Here is a 9,071-nt window from a genome sequence, read left to right as displayed (position 1 = left end):
GATACACAGTAGATAACAGATAAGTACTACTATAGTTTATATAGACAAGCTGCTGTGTAGCCATGGGGGCAGCCATTCAAACACAGGATACACAGTAGATAACAGATAAGTACTACTATAGTTCATATAGACAAGCTGCTGTGTAGCCATGGGGGCAGCCATTCAAACACAGGATACACAGTAGATAACAGATAAGTACTACTATAGTTTATATAAACAAGCTGCTGTGTAGCCATTGGGGCAGCCATTCAAGCATAGGATACACAGTAGATAACAGATAAGTACTATTATAGTTTATATAAACAAGCTGCATGTTTAGCCATTCAAGCACAAGATACACAGATAACAGAGAAGCTCTATAGAATCTCATTGTGTACTACAGAGCTTATCTGTTATCTACTGTGTATCCTGTGCTTGAATGGCTGCCCCCATGGCTACACAGCAGCTTGTTTATATAAACTATAGTAGAGTTTCTGAAGCAAACACACCAGTTGTACCAGTGCAGGGCAACACTACATTATATTTTTATTACTTTAAAACATTTTCAATGTTTGGCGTTACTCTTCCTTTAACTACAAATGCACAAGTTCCGAATTCTTCCTCAGAAAGAAACTTTTTAAATTCTGCTACTGCACCAACCTTGGTATTGCTAGTCCAAATGTTCATCTTTATGTGTGTTACATGGAAAATAAAACCCCTTTATGCAAAGGCGGCTCTCGTTTTTATGCTTTTTCTTCCCTTCGTATACGTTGTGGGAAAATATTGTGTTATCCAGAATACTCGGGACCAGGGGTGTAACTACAGAGGAGGCAGATCCTGCTGCTGCGGGGGGGCCCCATGAGGCCCTTATTAATGAGCCATTTCAATAAATATTGGTAAAAAAGGACAACCTCTGGTTATATTGGGGGCCCTTAAAAGAAATTTGCTGTGAGGCCCAGTAACATCCAGTTATGCTACTGCTCCGGACCTGGGGTTTTCTGGATAACGATCTTTCCGTAATTTGATCTTCATACCTTAAGTCTACTAGAAAATCACTTAAACATTAAATAAACCCAATAGGCTGGTTTTGCCTCCAATAAGGATTAATTATATCTTAGTTGGGATCAAGTACAAGCTACTGTTTTATTATTACAGAGAAAAAGGAAATCATTTTTAAAATTTGGATTATTTCAATAAAATTAGTCTATGGGAGACATCAATTCTATTATTCAGAGCTTTCTGGATAACAGGTTTACACATAACAAATCCCATACCTGTACTTATAAGAGCTCTCTGCCATACTGATCTGTGTTCATGTCTCTGTGTCCCTTGGAACAAAACAAGGTGGATGAAGACAATATTTCTTCAGATATAATGATCCAGTTAGTTCAGCTGACTTTTTTTTTTAGCTGTTAATATTCTAATTCTATGAAATGCCTATAAATGGAATAGAAGGTGACGTGGATTATTGAGAGGCTGCCTGTGCCCAGCTAAGCCCTACAGTGTTATGGCAGGCTGGATAATTGTTTGTTCAGAGCTGGAGGCGAGTGCCGAGTGAGATCTCTTGGCAAGTAGGAGGTGAGGTTTATCCAGAGTAAATCTCATTAGGAGATTGAAGATTTGGGGTTACAAGGCCACAGGGTGGAATCTTACGTTCTTGATACTTGACAAAAAAAGTGTGTAGAATAATATTGGAAAAGAGTAATATGTCACTTGTTTGATGAGAAGGAAGAGTATGAGCCACTCGGGTATTTTAAAATATATTGTATGTGAAAATGTAAATTATTTCTTACTGGCGTAAAGGGCATGTAAAGGCAAAAATATAAAATCCCATTTTTACTTTCTTTAATGAAAAAGAAATCTATCTCCAATTTACTTTAATTAAAAAATGTGTACCGTTTTTATAAGAAACCTGACTGTATGCAGTGAAATTCTTCCTTCATTTACTGCTGTGGATAGGAATTGTCAGACTGTCCCTAACTGCTCTGCAGGGAAACAATCATACTTATGAACAGCAGGGGGAGCCTCCGCCTTACTTCCCAGCCATGCAGAACTCAAGCAGCTTTGTTTTTTTCCCTGTTATGACGATCCCTAAGCAGCCCACACCACACTGAGAATGTGCGTAATCTTGGTCTTGCAAAGATGTTTTACAAAGTTACAAGATGGTGACCCCCTGTGGCCAACTTTGAAAGCATAAATCATTTGTTTGATTAGGCTTGTGGTGCAGTAAGTTCATGTTTATGTTTAGTATACAAAATACAGTATTTCTAGCCTTATTCTATTTTAGACTTTACTTTCCCTTTACTTTCCCTTTAAATAATGTAATGATACATTTTTTCAGAAAAATATTGAAACTACAGTTAATGTGCCACTAGACAGCCTATCCCACCTGGCCTTCTTCATAGTTATGGCCAGACCAGGACTGGCCAGAGGGGCTTCTGTAAGATACCAGACAGTAGCTAGTTATTGGGGCGTGGTTTGGAGCTGCCAAAGTAGGAGCTGTGGCAAAGTAGGAGCCGCCACTGAAGTAGGAGCCGTACCAAAGTAGGACCTGAGCTGTGCTAAAATAGGTGCCGCCACTCAAGAAGGAGCCAAGCCATGCCAAAGTAGTAGCTGATGCTAAAGTAGGAGCTGAGCCGTGCCAAAGTAGGAGCTGTAGCTGAAGTAGGGGCTGAAGAGGGAGCCGTGCCAAAGTAGGAGCTGCAGCTGAAGTAGGGACTGAGCCGTGCCAAAGTAGGAGCCGAGCCGCCGCCGAAAGCTGCAGAAAGGAGCTGAGGCGGAAGAAAGGTCAGTTCCACTGAATTTATATGGTCTTTTTTTTTTTTTTAAATCATTGGGCACTAATTTTTTTTTTCCACTTGTAGGGGGGGGGGACCCTGGCCACTGATTTTTTTTTTAACTTGGGGGGCCCTGGTTACCAATGTTTTTTTTTTAAATAAAATAAAAAAAACTTGTAGGGGGGCCACACCACCAATGTTTTTTTTTTTTTACTTGGGGGGGGCAGAAAATTTAGTTTTTGCGAATTCTGCAGTATTCAGTTGTGCTGAACCTCCAATGTCTTACTCACTACTTGCAAATTACAGAAACCATCTGTTCCTGATCCAGAAATCCGTGTACTTATGGAATGCGCAGGAGTAAACCCATACTGCACATGGGCAGACTGAGTGCTCATAAAACATATAAAGCATAAAAACGATTGGTTATTCTGTTTGAATGTCTGACGGGTGCCAGCTTGCAGAGATAGTATATGGGTGACTCAATAGAAGCGAATAGGGAGAGACTGTTGACACAATGTAGATGTTTTCGTAACTAAAAGGTACCGCTAACCAATTATTAAAGCTGTGGAAGTGAATGTTCTGCTCAGGAGCCTTTATGTTTGTAAGGGGCCACATCTGATTTCTACGTGTCACATTCAATCACTGCTACTGAAATGGCTTCCTTCACATAATTCGCTGTACCTCAAGCTTGATAACCACAATCCACACAGTCTACATCTACATGATCCGGGCACTGGGTGTATCAGTGCTTGAGCATTGCCAAATACAGGTGTCATATCAGTGGCGTTCTATTGTATTTTCAAATTTACTTGTTTTTCTTGATCCTCTGCTCTGGTATAACCAAGCCAGCCAGGTGTGATTGGGTCACAGGCAGGAGTCAGACACCTTCTCAAACACGCACTAAAAGATGAAATGTTGCAATAAAACCTGATTTTGTTGTTTCATTTAAATCCGTGCATACACCTTAGCCTGCAGCGAAACAACCCAGTTACATCATGCACACACTACAAATACTTCACAACAATCTTACTAAGTGCGTGCCCCATTTATAGTAGCCATTTCTTTTGGGTAGAATGTTGTCAGTTGAAGTTGGCCCTCACACCCTCACTGGCCACCTCCTGTATGGAGTACAACAAACAAGTGTTGAGTGCACTCTGAAATCCAAGATGTTGGTCACAACATTTTTCGACAAAGCTGGTGGCAACAAAGTGAATGCAGAAGAAGACACAGACTGCAAAAAAAAAAAAAAGATATATTAACATGGTTTCTTTTCAATCAGTGTTGGACTGGAATGCCAGGGACCCACCAGAAAACCTTAGAACGTGGACCCACCAGAAAACCTTAGTCCATGGGCCCACCAGAAAACCTTAGACAGTGGGCCCACCAGAAAAACAGAATCAGATTACCTTAGACTGCGGGGCCACCAGAAAACTTTAGACCGTGGGCCCACCAGAAAACCGTGGACCCACTTTCCAAACTTTCCGTGCCCTCCTCCTTCTCACTTTGAGCCACTTTGAGAAATAGTTTGTACAAGGAAAATATATATTATCATGGTTTCCTTTCAATCAGTGTTGGACTGGCATGCCAAGGGCCCACCAGAAAACCTTAGACTGTGGACGCACTGGAAAACCTTAGACCGTGGGCCCACCTGAAAACCTTAGACAGTGGGCCCAAAAGAAAACCTTAGACCGCGGTCCCACCAGAAAACCTTAGGCCGCAGGCCCACTAGTAAAGCCTTAGACCATGGGGCCACCAGAAAACTTCAGACCACAGAACCACCATAAAACCTTAGACCACAGAGCCACCAGAAAACCTTAGACCATGGGGGCCACCAGAAAACCTTAAATTGTGGGGCCCCAGAACTTAGACCTTGGACCCACTATCGAAACGTTCCGTGTCCTCCTCCTTCACATGTTGATGCATAAATGACACATGCTCGCGCCACTTCTGTGTTGTAACGTGAGCGATGCGTCTGATGTCACCGCACTTGGCGCGCAATCCAAATATTTAATGGGGCCGCAGCCAATAATCCAGTGCCCAACAGATTCTGTACTGCGCTACTGATGTGTCTGACCTGGCCTGTGACCTCAATTACCCTCTTGTCTCCTTATTTGGTACCGCTCTGCCAGATTGGTGTTCTGCCTGTTCCATGACTACGCTCCTAGTTCCCTGTTCTTCCACTTTCAGACCTGGCGGCATCTGAGTAGCGGAGGGCTCCTCTCAAATAAAAAGGCAATGTTATAGGCAGAAGTGTGAGTCGAGGCCAGGACCTTGGGGTTTGTTCTAGGTCTGGGATTCCATACGTAACACCTGGTCTTTTATATCTACTTACTATATTCTTCCATTATTACACTTTTTTTCTCCCATAAAGAAATAAGTAAGGACCATGAAATAGGCAAGAGGGTCCACTGATACGTGGGCCCACCGGGAGTTATCCTAGTATCAGTCTGACACGGCTTTCAATCTTTCGAATTATGTATCTATTTCTGAATGTTTAGATAGTATTTAGGCACCTTTTTTTTTTTCATAAACCCAAATGAATGAGCTCTTGTCAAAAAAGGGCGTATATTTTTCTTTTTTAAAGGGGAACTATTGTGAAAATGAAAATTTAATATAAGCTTCGGCATACTGAAATAAGAAGTTTTCTAAATATACTCAATTAAAAATGATGTACTGTTTCTGAAATAACGAAGTGTATCTTCACTATTCCTCTCTCAGCATCTAATTGTCAATGAATATCTGACACCCAACTCCTGAATGAAGAGAGAATGAAAAGAAACAGATGCTGAGAGAGGGATAGTGAAGATAAACGTTATTATTTCAGAAGCAGCACAGAATATTTAATTGATTGTATTTAGAAAGGTTCTTATTTCAGTATGATGAAGTTTATATTACATTTTCATTTTCACGATAGTTCCCCTTTAAACAATATAAATGGGTAAGAGATGTCATTAGTCTTTAATAAAAAATGTATTTTAATTTATGGCCACTAGAAGCACTATTGTTTACATTGTCTTGGACACAAGCTCTTTTACAAATGCAACTGCATGTGCTCTGATGAATAGATTGCAAAACTGACGCTAGGAACCCCAAAAAATGCCAGCCACAACTTGAGTCCGATCATCGGAAACACTCAGACTTATTAGGGGGCGTTTAAGTGCATCGCACAGTATCTAATGGAAATTAAATTTAGCCTGTAGCAAGAGAGAAATCTAAAAATAAAATAAATTTTCTTTAACTAACTACACTGCTAAAGTCTATATTTATAAGAGGACCCCCAGTGGTGGCATAATCTGCCAGGCATCAGTGCACTAACCCTGATTATGTGGGCACAGTAGGCCAGGTACAGGTCATATGACACGCCACTTATGCAGCAAAATGTAGCTGAAATTTCTATGTAAGTTATAACTTTTTGGGTACAGTAGACCATTTATTCACAAGACTTGCTGAGACCATTGAATAGCCTGTAATAGTTATTTGGGATTGTGACGTCACAAAGATATTCTGCACATTCTCAGGTCCAGGCAGAAAGGATTAGTCATTCAGCCAACTCAGCGTGACCGTTGGAGTGAAGTGGGACAGCTACTGAGTATTAAACAAATGGGCCATTAATATTTATTTCTTCCTGCTTGCCTCTGCACAATGCACATGTGAAAATCAATGTGGGCATAGAAACATTGTCTCTGCAAACAGTTTAGGAAATGTCAATATGCTGCGCCGACTCCGGCTCTGCTCATTAATGGAAATGAGCAATTAGGGATGCACTGAATCCACTATTTTGGATTCGGCCGAATCCATCTTGGAAGATTTAGCCGAATCCCGAACTGAATCTGAATCCTAATTTGCATATGCAAATTAGGGGCAGGGAAGGAAAAAGTCGGAAAAAAAATTTTACTTCCTTGTTTTGTAACAAAAAGTCATGTGAAATCCTGCCCTCCCCACAATTTGCATATGCAAATTAGGATTTGGATTCGGTTCGGCCAGGCACAAGGATTCCTGGATTCTGTGCATCCCTATTAGCAAAATACTGTGTAATAAGGAAACATCTCCTCTTACCACTGTCCAGTGTCATAGTGTGAACTTCCCTATCCCAGGCCTTGTAAAGGAAATCTGTAACGAGAATAAAAGCAGGCGATTAAAAGCAGGAGAATAAAAGGCATCACTAACATGAATATAATTGCCAGACTCTAAGATCTTGGAATTTTTCCCCCTTAATATATTGGTTGGGAATGTAGCCCGGATCTAAATCAGCATTGTCCGCATGCAGCTATCAAGGAGTTGCTGCGTTAGAGTATCGCTGAGAGACCAGAAGTATGAATAATGCAGAATGAGAATATGAATTATCTGACTTTTTTATGTTATGCCAACATATATATATATATAAATATATATAAATATATATATATATATATATATATATATATATATATATATATATATATATATATATATATATATATATATATATATATATATATATATATATATATATATATAGTCATATGATTCACCGGCACTCACCCTCAGTTGATCAAATCCCGGGTGCTCCTCAGAGGAAAGCAAATAAATAGAGTTAGGAGCACTCACAGGTGTAGTGAAAAAGAACCGTTGTCAGGATTGAACAACCCCTTTAATAATGGAAGACTATAGTAAGTAGATATAAAAGATAAGGAGAATAAAGAGGTTGAGTGAGGAGAGGAGGAATAATAGTTTGGAAAGTGGGGCCACGGTCTAAGGTCTAGCATTTGTGATAATGGGAGTAATCTTAGGTTTCCGAGCAATGTACAATATCTTCATTCATAAAATACTGCCTGGTTGCTAGGGTAACTTAAATCTTAGCAACCAGGGAATTTAATTTCCAAAATGCAGACCTCCATGGCAAATTATTTCATTACAACAGAATTTAAAAAAGAGTCCGTTTCCAATCACTGTCATCAACATCATAAAATTAAATTTTAAGGTAAACATCAACTTTAAGGTCACTTATTTCCTTGCCCCAATATTTTTTTTTTTTTTAAGTGATAGTACATTAATTATACATGAGCTAAAAAATTGTAATTGAAGTTTAATAATTCAGAGAAACAGTTGCATTGTGGCCCGAGTCCGTCCTTGCTTAATGCTGTAAAACCACGGGATATGAGCCGAATAGGCAGGTCGGCACTGAATATTATTTTTGCTATGTCACGTTGGCTTTGAGGAGATCAATTACTTGGAGCTGTTGTTGGCTTTAAGTAATGCCGGCAGTCGAAGGTCTGGTAACAAGAGTGTTAACCATGTTTTTATTAAATTGGGCTGATTTCTGTTGCCCACTGGGTGACTGGTTCCTTAATGCCTCATTGACTCGCAACCCTCCCCGACGGCGGAGCTGTCAGATAGAGGAATGCTTGACAGAGCAGATGGCTGCTTTTTGTTTGTTCGCTCAGCTGGTCAAAAATCAGATCTGAATATGCCAATGCCTTCACTTAAAGGTGATGCTAGTGCAAGGGGCTCGGATTGCCAGAGCACCCCTTCAAAACCTGAAACATATTGTATCAACATTCTGCATGGCTATAAACCTCTCGCCCGCTACACTGGTTTCTGTACTGCCTGGCGAATGCAAATACACTTTGTGCCATTTTCTCCTTTTCTCCATGTTCGGTTTCGAAATGACAAGGGTGCATCCGTAGTCATACACCGATCTAAAGGACCAGCAGGTTGTACTAGTATCTGTAAGGTGCACACTGAATCCAACCACGGTGGGGAACATTATGCAGCTTTATTACTTTGAGCCCAAGGGAACACTAGCAGAGCTGGTGATGCACTACCGTCATTAAAGTTGATCGTTAAACATCACTGCAAAGGCAAAAGCATAAGCATACATAGGGAGATGGTGTATAACGTAGGGAACGCTATTCCAACAGGAATTTGTATAATTCTCTATTAAAAGAACAGTAATACTAACAAATGAAAGTAAATTAATGACAATATAATTGCCCTGTTGGCCTGCGTTGTTACAATGGGTTTGTTTTCTTCAGAAACTCTACTATAGTTTATATAAACAAGCTGCTGTGTAGCCATGGGGGAAGCCATTCAAGCACAGGATACACAGTAGATAACAGATAAGTACTACTATAGTTTATATAAACAAGCTGCTGTGTAGCCATGGGGGAAGCCATTCAAGCACAGGATACACAGTAGATAACAGATAAGTACTACTATAGTTTATATAAACAAGCTGCTGTGTAGCCATGGGGGAAGCCATTCAAGCACAGGATACACAGTAGATAATTGATAAGTACTACTATAGTTTATATAAACAAGCTGCTGTGTAGCCAT

This window comes from Xenopus laevis, chromosome 8S (genome assembly GCF_017654675.1).
Source record: "Xenopus laevis strain J_2021 chromosome 8S, Xenopus_laevis_v10.1, whole genome shotgun sequence".
Classification (NCBI taxonomy): Eukaryota; Metazoa; Chordata; class Amphibia; order Anura; family Pipidae; genus Xenopus; species Xenopus laevis.
Note: the sequence above shows the minus strand (reverse complement) of the source record.